This window comes from Durio zibethinus, chromosome 11 (genome assembly GCF_047325235.1).
Source record: "Durio zibethinus cultivar Kanyao isolate XHJ-2024 chromosome 11, ASM4732523v1, whole genome shotgun sequence".
Classification (NCBI taxonomy): Eukaryota; Viridiplantae; Streptophyta; class Magnoliopsida; order Malvales; family Malvaceae; genus Durio; species Durio zibethinus.
The window spans coordinates 13,258,873-13,271,403 of NC_143172.1; the positions used below are offsets into that span (position 1 = coordinate 13,258,873).

The 12,531-nt window shown below is 28.8% G+C and overlaps 1 long non-coding RNA gene across 2 annotated transcripts; it reads left to right on the plus strand.

The window, feature by feature from the left end:
* The first annotated feature begins 1,211 nt into the window (after nt 1-1,211).
* LOC111290171 (uncharacterized) lies at nt 1,212-4,711 on the plus strand. 2 transcript variants are annotated; one of them, XR_016346365.1, is made up of 4 exons: nt 1,212-1,484; nt 1,698-1,808; nt 1,931-1,990; nt 4,091-4,711. It is a non-coding gene; the product is annotated as an uncharacterized LOC111290171 (long non-coding RNA). The 2 variants fall into 2 exon arrangements; XR_016346364.1 differs by lacking the exon at nt 1,212-1,484 and having other exon boundaries at nt 1,551-1,808.
* The last annotated feature ends 7,820 nt before the right edge of the window (nt 4,712-12,531 follow it).

Below are 12,531 nucleotides of genomic sequence, written 5' to 3' on the forward strand. Positions count from 1 at the left end.
GAACTGGAAGGCTAGTGTATGAAATCATTTCAAAGGATTTGGGTGGCTTTGATTTTTGGAAATTTTGAAGCTATAGCATAGCCTTGACATTTATCAAATTACCACATCCAAATTCTAAAAAAAATTTCATGTTTGCCTAATCTTCCTAAAATCCTAATTTTTTTTTTCTTAAAATTGGCTGTCTCATTATTCATTGCCTAAAAAAAGAATACCACCCTTTTATATCATAATATTATCAGGTGAAGGCAAGTTCACGAATTCAAATTCAAGTTTCTTGAGGAATTATAATTGACAAGTGAAAGCATTTGAGTGGTTTGAAAAAGGTGTGAAGGTATATGATAAGTCATTTGTGTGTTAAGTCATTCATCCCTTTTATGAGCTTGTTCAAACTCTGATCTTTACTCGAGATATAGTATGCATTATGATCTTTCTAAGGGATGTTAGATTTAGAGATAACTAGTTGATCTTATTCAATTGGAAGTGATGAAAAACCTTAAGGAGCAACAATCTTAACCTTTTCACCACCATTAACCATTTCCACCAACAAGGCAATTTGTTGTTTCATTTCACAAAGGTCATGCCTGAATCCCTCTTGATTCAACTCCAATGCGCTAATCCTTGCTTCTAATTGATCTCTCATTTTTGCCATCTGATACCAATAAGACAGACATTTTATGTCAAAAGGTTTACACCAAAGTCTATGCTATTATTTTTATGAATGAATGCCTCCAAACAAATACAAATTTACATGACACACAGAACATGTTTATGAACACACAAATATGATGATGATGTAAATCTACCTTATTGTTAAGCTAGAGCCGACATAAATAAATACTATAATATAACAAAGGATAGAAGCTTAGAAGAATCATGCATAATTATCTGCTTTGAAGTGGGAAGAGATCATAGCCATTTCTACATTCTTATTTTCCTCTTTTCTTCATTAATGGTTAGCAGCTAAACCTAAACTACAGTTAAATAGGTGTATGCCTTTAGTTTTCCTCTCATAAATTTATGCTTGCAATTGTTCTTAATGTCTATTAAGTTCATGTGGGACAAGATCATGCTTATCCACAGATTTAATTGTTTTTAAATATTCTTTATTATGATTTTACTATTTAAGGAATTATTAGAGTTAGAGCTTGTAAGGTCATATTTGGTATTTCGTATTCATCTTAGGGTTTAGATGTGTCATTTTGTTTCGAGCCGAATTCTTCCCTTATTACTAACGGAATAGAACAAACATTAATCCTTTCTCCAAAAGAATCCACCAAAAAGGGGAGCTATTCCAATGCAATAAAGTTACATAGTGTCTATTTTTTGTTGATTTGATAAAGGGGTATTTCCATGGGTTTGCCTTGGTATCGTGTTCATACTGTCATATTGAATGATCCCGGTCACTTGCTTTCGGTTCATATAATGCATACAGCTCTGGTTGCTGGTTGGGCCGGTATATTTGGTTTAAGGATATTGAGATTGGAGTATTGGATCCTATCCCTACTTTTTCCTTTTGTCTTATTACTCTGATTTTCATCTCAATTTTTCTATTCTGCCAAAAATTCCTCTATTTCTCCCACTTCGTCTCTTATTTTTATCCCAAAAGTTATTCTCTTTCTTTTCCCCTCCCTTGTTCTGCGGCAGAACTTTTCTTCCACTCTGGCATTAATGGTTTGTTATCTTCTTACTTGCGTCAGGCTTCAGAGCTGCAAACAACTATGATGGAAATGATGGAAGCTGTTGAGCTAGAAAAGCAGAAACATAATAATACTAGAATGGAAGCCCTCCAGTGATTGGCTAAGTTAAAGGTGCTGCAACAATGAGTTCAGATGGCTACTCCATATTTTCTTAGACAATTTTCTCCGTATTTTTGTTGGTCTATTGCATTTAGCTTGAAATTCTTGTTTCTAAATATCACTAGTAATTGCAGAACAAGAATGCTGATCTTGCACGATCACTTGCTACTGCACAGAAGAAATTGGAAGTTGAGGTATGATAACCTTCTGATATCAATTGTCTGGTGGGACCTATCCTATCTTCTTTATTGCAGATTGTTTGGAAGAAAATTCCTGTGCTCTTTGTCCAACATGTCATTAGTTTTTGGGTTCTAAAATCGGATTTTTCATCCATTTGTTTTTCTTTCTGAACCATGCTTGTTTTTGAGCTTATCATAGAAAAGATAACAAGATAGAAAGCACATTACAAACAAATAAAGAAAACCAACACTGTTGTTTTGTCCTTTCCAATTTGTGGTATACGCCAATATGGAATGTATCAGACTTATTTCTAGAGTAACGGATTTCTATTGGATGGGCTCTTAGGTCTTATACAATTCTTTGAGCATTTTACTAATTGATGACTCAGGAATGGAATGGATAGGTACATTCTAAATGTAACTGATATCACAATGGAAGCATTTCTAGCCTCATTACATTTTAGCTTTTTGGACCAGATTAATCAGGTAGCAGATCTCCGACAACAACTTGAGTTGAAAGAAGCAACCCATGAAGGTATCTAACTATCAATTTGATCTGATATAGTTTCTTGAAAGAATATGGAAGAACCTCCTCTCCCTTCCTACCTCAACCCCAATAAACAGTTAAATTGAGTTGAAAGAAGCAACTCATGAAGGTATCTATCTATCATTTTGATCTGATATAATTTCTTGAAAGAATATGGAAGAAGCTCCTCTCCCTTCCTACCTCAACCCCAATAAACAGGTAAGAGAAGAAAAAAAATATAAAACCAATCGCCCTAAATGAGTTTATGAAGGGAAAAAAAAGAATAAATATTTATTGTAGCAACTAGATTTGTGCTAGGACTTTGGCTACTTATCCTCTTATGCTTGATGGGAAGTGGCACATCAAAAATGTATCTTTTTGAAGCTAATTGATCGTTTCAAATTGTGAAATTAAATCAATGGAATTTCACACAGAAACTTTAGGTGTCAGTGTTCTTGATGCAAACTAAACCATTTTTTAAAAGTTCTTTCTAAAGTGCCAATTGCCGATGCATAAAATAAAACTAATTACATAAAAAAAGATATAAAAAGGATCGGGAAAGGAAAAAATCTTCAAAAGGGGAAAACTCAAAAAAAAAAAAAAAGGGGGACACAAATTAGATTCAATTTTCACTTCCGAGGGTGTTCTTTTACTTACTGGGGCGGGGGAGCCTACCAAAATGCTGTTTTTTGTTCCTAGGGTTAGTAGTTTGATATTCTATTTCTTTCCCAGATAATATATTTTTTTATCTTAAAATAATTTTTAAGTGTAATTTACTAATAAGCACCTTGTGGTTTAAGGTGGAACAAATTACCCCTTGAGGTTTGAAAAGAGATATTTAACTATGATTTGCGCCATTAATTTACCAATCTAACACGGTTAACTTGTTCCCCCTATTTCTTGTTATGTGGCTGGTCTTTTTCCGTTTTCCTTTATAATTTTTCCTTGTTCCTCTCTTTCTTCTTCTTTCCATCTCAGAATACTAAAGTCTTTGATTTAATTGCTTCTTTGCACTCAATCTTTGTCCTCACTCTTGCTGCACCCAACTGAAAAGCCTAGTTTTTATTGTTACCTAGCAACCCTTCTCTTCATTTTTCTCACCTGTTTTCATTTTTCATCCATTTTGCAGTTTCTCTATCTAAAATCTAATTGCTTGCATAAAAGTCTCCAAAGTCTTTCAGTGTGGTTAACTGTTGGTTTTTAAACGTTAAGGTGCAAAACTTTTTAAGCCTTACCACAGTTTTGTTTTGTAATTTACCTAATTTTAGTTATACTTTCCAACTTTGTTTTGGTATTCAATGGTAAAGTCTTTCAATAAGTTGAATTGATGGGAATGTCACAAATGCATTTTAGATATCATATTGACCGTAATGATGTTTCTTGCTGCACGCATAAGAATTTAATGCAGTCAATTTTAGATATTTCATATAATCCATGAGGGCATCATAATGTCTTTACAATTATTAAAGGAGCCGTGCAGTGTGTAGGGAATGTCATATGCAATTTCTTGATTCATACTACCCTGAAATAACTCTGGCTTATTTCTGTCCGGATTTACAAGTTACGGGTACTTCCTTTTCACCTTGTAGATCTCAAGAGGAGAACCTCCGGTAGCCGTCAGAGTGGAACTTGTTTGAACCAAGTGAGTTAAGTGCTTCCTTATATCATATTGGTCTATTAAATAGTGAGAAGACTGCTATAATCTGGCATTTCAGCAAAAGTACTTTGTGCCAACAGGTTTGTTTGGATTATAATAATAATAATAATTATTATTATTATTAATTTTTTGTAATCTTTTCATTTTAAAATGTTGTAGTCAGCAGCTTCAAAGGGAATTGAATTTGAATGTGAAATCCTCAAGGCAGAGTACTCTCTTGTTACTGATAAAATTAGACGATTACAGGATCAGGTTCTCTCTCTCTTACACTAGAGTCTAGACACTCACATTCAGTTATATAAGTTTGCAATGAGCTGACAACTTATATTAAACGCGATTTCCTCATTCAACTAGATAGTGGATATAGAGATCAAAATCCCTCAGCTTGATAGTGGTTATTCATGCGCTGTTATAACCATTTCAAATAAGAAAAGATCTCTACAACTAGCACCATGCATGTCCACGAAACATTAGTTATCCTTTTTCTTCTCTGTTTAGCTGCAGTACTGATGTTCGTAAAGTTAAGATAATGTCAGTTATCCTCCAAGAATTGATTTCCAACTAAATTTGTTTTATACTTCGAATATCTACGATTAATATTTAGACTGGTCTACTTAATACTAAAATTTGTGGCACACCCACTACATGGGCGAAAGAGGGGAAAAGTTCAAAGGCAATATTATTAAAATAAATGGAAGTTTTTTTTTACCCCTTTTAAGAGCATGTAAAAAAATAACTGATTAATGCAGAAAATCAATTTAAAAGTGGGCCTGAATCTTGATATTCAAGAAGAGAAATGACCAATATGACCTTACTTTTGACCTTTTATTTTATTGTTTATTAGATTTTTTATGTAATTTACACTTATACACTAAGGGGCTAACTAAGTTGGGTTCTCGAGTCAAGTGATATTAACTTAAGGTCTATTTGGATAGGCAATAAAATTGATTTTAGTGAAATTAAAAATAACAGTGGTGCTGAAATTAGTTATTGAAATGATGAAAATAGGTATTGTAATGATAAGATAAAAAATTGTGGTAAGATATATGTTTAGATGTAAGTGCAATAGAGGTGATGAGGTGAATTGTAATGAGAAAAGAAAATGATTATTAAGGGTATTAGATTAAACTATATATAATGAAAATTTTAGATTATTTGTCATTTATTAAATTAATAAATAATTAAAAATTATTAAAATTATTTTTACATCAAATAATAATTTTGTTAAAAAATGTAATTATATATTTACACAAAATAAAACTTAAAAAGGTAATATTCAATCACTTCTTGTTTTATTTATTTATTTATTTGATATTTTTATATTAACATTATAATTATTTTTTAAAAGATAATAATAAACGTTACTTATATAAAAAATAACTAATGCTTATTTAATCTAAAAATATAGTAAATTATTTTAAGTATATTTTAATATTATTTAACATTTAAAATGTTGATAATTTTATTTTATAAAAATATTGACATATTATGTTATATCAAAATAATAATTAAAATATTAAAAATTATAAAAATACTTTAAAATATTTAATGTTTAAAAAATAATACGTATAACAATTATGAATATTATTTAACCAAATAATATTAAACATTGAAATATAAAATGTAAAAATAAATTAATTTAAATAAAAATTAAAAACAAAAAAAAAGTTTAGAAACTAAAAAAAAAAAAGAAAAATGAGGGTATTATGGGCAAAAGGTCCAGAGCAGTGGTTCACTTGACTTTTTTGGTCCAGCTCAAAATTATTTACTTAACTGCAATGCTCCACTGTAGTGGTGGTTATCCAAATGGTGCAATTGCATCGAAAAGGTGATATCATTGAGGGAGAACTTAAATCCAAATGGGGCCTTAGTTCATGTCTACATTAACAATGGAAAATAAGTGTGGTAAAGAAGGATGTATATGTCCATTTAAACATAAATTTAAAGGAAAAATGTTGGATGTTTTCTCCACCTTACACATCTAAACCTTGTTTTTTTTTTCCTTTCACCTTTGGGGAAATCACATCGATAACCTTTCCTATTGATAACTTGTAACAAGTAAATAGAGATTTATTGAACAAACAACTTAAAAAAACTGCACCTCACTGAGGGAGAAGTTAAATCCAAACGGGGTCCTCGTTTGTGTCTACATTAACAATAGAAAAATAAGTATAGTTAAAAAAGGATGTATATGTGTCATAATGTTTAAGTTTGGAGAATCAACCATTAGACACAAAAATATGAAATCGTTATCAGTTTTTTTTATCTAAATGTGATTGATCACCTATGTGAATTTATCATTTTTAAGGTTATTCTAAACTTATGCTGAGGATCCTTAAAAAGAATAAATTTTTATCTATATCAACATAACTAAAGTTCGAGATCAATTACGTGCAGATAAGATATTAACATCCCTTTAACACTCAAAATTGGTACCAAATTAATTGTGTTATCTACATTAACACTTAATCAAAGATGGCTTTATCATGAAAATCAAACAATTCAAATCCTTTTCTTATTTACACCACATGATCATACAAAAAAATTCTATACAAATATCTAGCAATCATGCAATAAATATTAAATTATACCATTCTAAAATTATCATGCAAATACATTATAAATCATTTGAAATATCATGTAATAATATTATGCCTAGTTCATACTAAAATATTCATTCAAGAATGTCAAGCAAATATATTAATTATCATGCAACAATAACAATCACGTAAATATATAATATCATGCAAATATGTTAATTATTATGCAATAATATGAAATATTATGTAAATATATTAATAATCATTCATGCAAATACATAATCATGAAATCAAATATAATTATACAAATATATTAATAATTATGTATAATTAGGCAATTATGTACATAATAAATATAGAAACATACAATTAAATATCATTCAAATATAATATTAATCATGCAATAAAATATAATATCATATCATGTAATAAATATAAAATCAGGCAATAACAATAAATAAATACATAACTATGCAAATAAATATATTAATAATCACACAATCACACAAATAAATAAATTAATAATCATGCAATTAACAATGTAATTCATGCAAATAAACATGCAATTAAATATATAATCATGCAAATAATAATATGTTAACAATGCAATTACATATGCAATTAAATATATAATCATGCAAATAAATATATTAATAATCAAGCAATTAAATATTTTAATAATCATGCAATCAAATTAAATATAATTATACAAATAATTATACTAATAATTGTGCAAATATATTAGTAAATAACACAAATAAATATATTAATCATGCAAATAAATATATTAGGCAAATCAATTATCATGCAAATATAATATTATGCATGCAAATTTATGCAAAAATAAATATCATGTAATAAATATAAAAATAAAAGTAAGCAATTAAATATTATAAAAGTTATGCAAAAAAAAAAATGAAAGAAAACATTACCTCAGAGGATCACGGGTTTCAACAATTTTTTACTTTTCAAATACTAATGTTTCATACTATAAATCTTAACCTTATTTCCAAATTCTCAAACTGGATCTTCTTGCAAATTTTTTTGTTTGATTGCTTTTTCCTTATTAATTCAAAACTTTGTCCAAATTTTCTCTTTTTTAAAGACCTCTATTTGATCTTAAAGTTAATTGCTGTCAGGCTTCCCCTTTGATCACAAATTCAAGGTCCTTATATAAGAATTGAATTTCTTTCGATTTGGAAGGAATTAATTCAATCGAATATAAGATTTCTCTCCTAATTTTATTTTCTTAGTAATCTTTCATTTTTTCAATAGATTGAGCGCAAAGTCTTTGTAAAATTATTCAACCATTAAAGTTAAAATCTGAAATAGAATATAAGAATTGAATTGAATCTAAGATTTTTCATGCAAAATCTCACTTTTTTTAATTTTTTACCCTTTTACTTTTTTTTTTTAATTTTTTACCAATTGACTTTGAGTCTTTTGACAAAAAAAACAAAAATTAAAGTAAAAAATTTAAATACAAATAAAATTTAAGGTTAATTTTTTAGTCCAAATTCACTTTTCTAATTAAGGTTTAATTGCACAATCAAAATTAAAATTTGAAATCTAATGAATTTCGAAAAATTTTTGAACAAAATGGGGTGTTTATAGTTGTCTCTCTTTGTGTATTTATTGTGAAACAGGAATTGTATAAAGACAAAAGGCATTCATTTTGTTTGAGTCAAGAAAATCAAAAAAGAAAATCTCAAAGGTTTTTACTCAAAGGTTTGAATTTTTTTTTTTAAAGAATTTCCCCCACAATCGAGGCTTTGAAATTTTTGAAAAATAAAATGATTTTCCACAACTGAGGCTTTAGAACTTTTGAAAATAAAATGCTCCCTCACAATTGAGGTTTTGAAACTTTTGAAAAATAAAATCTTCCTCACAATTAAGGCTTTGGAACTTTTGAAAATAAAACACTCCCTCATAATTGAGGCTTTGAAATTTTGAAAAATAAAATGCTCTTCTACAGTTGAGGCTTTGAAACTTTTGAAAAACAAAATGAGATCATTCTTACCTTCGAAAAGCTCTTCCTTGATAGAGGCATTAAAACTTTAAAAAAATCTTACCTTAAATTGAGTTTTTGTATCTCGTCTGAATCATTATTGATTGCCTTTCAATGTCTCTTCTCAAAATTATTTCCTCATCTAGTTTTTTTTTCCTACTTTCCAAACATATGCAATGAATGCATATAATGAATGAAAAGATTCTCCATAATTTTCAAATTCAATTTTAAGATTCAAACTTTAATTTTTCTTCCTTTCAAACATGCACAATGCATGGGATGAATATAATAAACACAATGCAAGCATACAGTAAATGCATGAGCCAAAGATTTTTCAAAATTTCATCCTAATTTCACAACTTAACTTTGATCTTTTTTTTTTCCAAACATGAAGTGCATGAGTACAATAAATATGATGATATATGCAACATGTAATGAATGCACTGAATACAACATATGAATGCAAAATTTTTATCCATTTTCAAACTTCAAACTTTCTTTTCTTTTTCAAATATGCATGATGAATGCTATGAGTGAGTGCAATAGTCTCAGTATGATGCATGCATGTAATGCATATGGTGAATGCAATGTATGCCATGCAATTCAATTATTCTTTTAATTGTGGTAAATCGGAGGGTTCTGAAAACTCTTGATTTATTTTCTTTCCTTTTAACTTATCAACACTTGTGGTTTTCAACATAAGCTATCATGCATCATTAAGTAGTCTCATTCATTATATCATCTAAATCTAATGTTTCTTTCTTTCAATAGGATCTCAAGACTTTTCTTCATGTCTTTTTTTCAGCTTCTCATCATGTTTTTCTTCAACTTCTTTAGAATTGGCCAACAAATGTATCAACTAATTTGTGACCTAAAGTTTTTCTTCTTAGCTTCATCATTTGATTTCAACATTCCAAATGTTTCTTCTTATTTGTAAGCCACAAAAATCAACATCATTTTAAACTTTTTTCATCTTTCATATTTCATTTTCAATATGCCCTAGTCACCTCGAAATAATGCAAAGATCTTTTATAACAATCATTTATTCATTCATCATCATTCCAATTCAATGTCAAATGTAATGCATCATATTTCTTTAATTCATTATGAGAAGAAATAAATAGTGAAGAACAAGGAAAATCAAAGAAAGGGTACTCATTATAATAACAAGTCTGGTAAAGAATAAATAGACAAAGAAATCATTTTAGGATGAATCATGAAGATAAATGCTAGGAAGGTTACACAACATCTAAGATAATGAATATTCAAACAATTCTAGCTAAATTAATTTTGAATTCTTTTTCAAAAGCTCATTCCATTAATATTCTTGATTTTTCATCAATTCAAGCGTTATCCTTATATCTTGGGGATCTTTATCAAAGTTGTTTTTCCAAGTTTTTTTTTTATTACTTAAATCATTCTTTCGGGTTTTTAGTTTAAGTTTTCCTTCTTTCTCATTTTTATTTTTTTATTTTTTTGTTTGCTTTTTATTGCACATCTTTTCTTTCATATTTTTTCTTTTCCCTTAATCCATCAATGACATTTTGATCAAAATTTTTAACATTTCCATTATAAGTTTGTCTAGTTTAATTCATGATTCTTCATTTCAAGCATTCACATTGTAATGTATGGTAAGGTGAAGGGTTTTGAAAGAAATGGATAAAGTAGGCTTAAAATTAATTCAAATGATTATAAACCAAAAAATCATTTATTATCATATGGAACAGCTTGGTTTTTTGTCTTATTTTTTTATCAATTTTTTTTTCTTTCTTTTTTTCCACATTTTCTCATTTTACACATTTTATAATTTTTTATGAAAGATTTGAGCACAAAAAATGTTTTTTTCCCTTAAAGTCATTATGGATCTTCACGTTATTTTTTCTTTGTTTTTCTCTTTGTGATCAATCTTTTTTTCAAATTTTATCCCTCAGTGTTGAGGCTGATCTTTGGTTAGGGTTTTTTTTAAAAAAAAAATCAATAGCATCAAATGAGATAGTAAATGGATAATTTTACTCCTTATGTGAAAAGTAAAACAAAATGACAATTTCTCATTTCAAATATAAATGCTCTCGATGAAGAAAATTTATTGACTAAGAGCAAACTTTTGAGCGAACCATCATAAAAACAAAAAAAAAATCACACACTAAATCACTTTCCTCTATGAATGAGTGAAATTCTATACTAGTTTCATTTCATGAAATTTGTCTTCTTTTACTTCAATAATTCCAACAAATTAAGAATCTCAACTTATCAATTTCATCAATATGAATGATGCTTACAAAATCAAATCCTAAATTATTGTCATGATTGTCTGAACATTCATTATTTAGAATATGAGAGTGAGTGAAATATAAAACACATGTATATAAAAGCAATGGAACAAATGAGAAAATGTAATGAAAATGCATCTATCACTTTATTGAAATGATGAAAGATATATAAAACTAACATAAAAGACTCAAATGTTTCAAACTTGCATTATTTTTTAAAATTCCTAAAATGATAGACATTTATAAAAACTCTATTAAAATTATGCTCCAATGTGGTTAAGCAATGGGTTTTTGATGACACATGTCTCTTCTTTTTTATCAAACTTTACACTTATACTTTAATGTTATGCAATTTTTTGTAGAATAGCCAACAATCCCAATATGATAGTCACAAGTAGCATTAGTATCATACCACTTAGGATAGGGAGGCTTCATAAGTTTTGAATAAATTGGTGCAATCAAATAGTTCTCAATGAGTTGAGAAAGTAGCTTAGTGTATGTCATAGGAATTGCATCTACAGGAGCTCTTTCTTTTTTTCACCTAATTTTTAAGAGAGTTGGGTGACTATATGAGTGGTCGATGAGCATAAAGACTTGGGGAGACATTTTTGATAGTTGGATAGTAAGGTTGATACATCAGATAAAAAGAATATCGGGTGAAGCCTCCAACCTGTTACCCTTATGAATTATAGCTTGAGCATTTCTTTCTTTTTTTTTAGCACAGTCTTTTTCTTTGCTTTATGACTTTTAAGCTTTTCATTCTTGATGGCATCTTCAATGATCTCTCCAAAAATTTCCACATCATTAAAATTTTTAGTGGCATTTTCAATCATCTTTTCATAGTCAAGATCCTTGAGAGTATTGACAAGCAGGATTATGGTCTCATTTTTAGTGAGCAGTGGTTGAACTTGGGCAAACAATGTCCCTCCATCTTTGGGCATATTCTTTTAAACTTTCAATATCTTTCTTTTTCATGCTTTGTAGAGACATGCGATCTAGTGTGAGATCTATAATGTGTTTGTATTGTGTAATGAAAGCCCTTGCAAGTTCTTTCCATCCACGAATGCAAGATTTATCTAGTTATATATACCACCTAGCAGTTAAACCAGTAAGACTATCTTAGAAAACATGGATGAGTAATTTTTCATTATAAGCATATACGACTATATTGCGACAATACATCGTAATATGTGTGATAGGGCATTTGATCTCATCATACTTTTTCGAACTTGGATACTTTAAACTTTAATGGAATCACAACATCAGGAACGAGGCATAATCTAGTAGCATCCATTGACCAAAAAGTATGTTCCTTTAATGGATCTAAGCCTTTTTTTTATTAGATCTATCTTCTGAGAACCAGAGCTTTCTTTAGTTTTAACAGGGCTTATTTCAACTTTTCTTGATCCTTGAGATCATTAAATTTTGGAACTTATGTAGGATCAAATGTCTTAATGTCAAGAATAAGGAAAATAAGAACATGAGTAATAGTTGTCGGCATGTTAGTTCACACATAAAGATAACTTGCAGTGAATGGCATTTAGTGCTGGGCCCT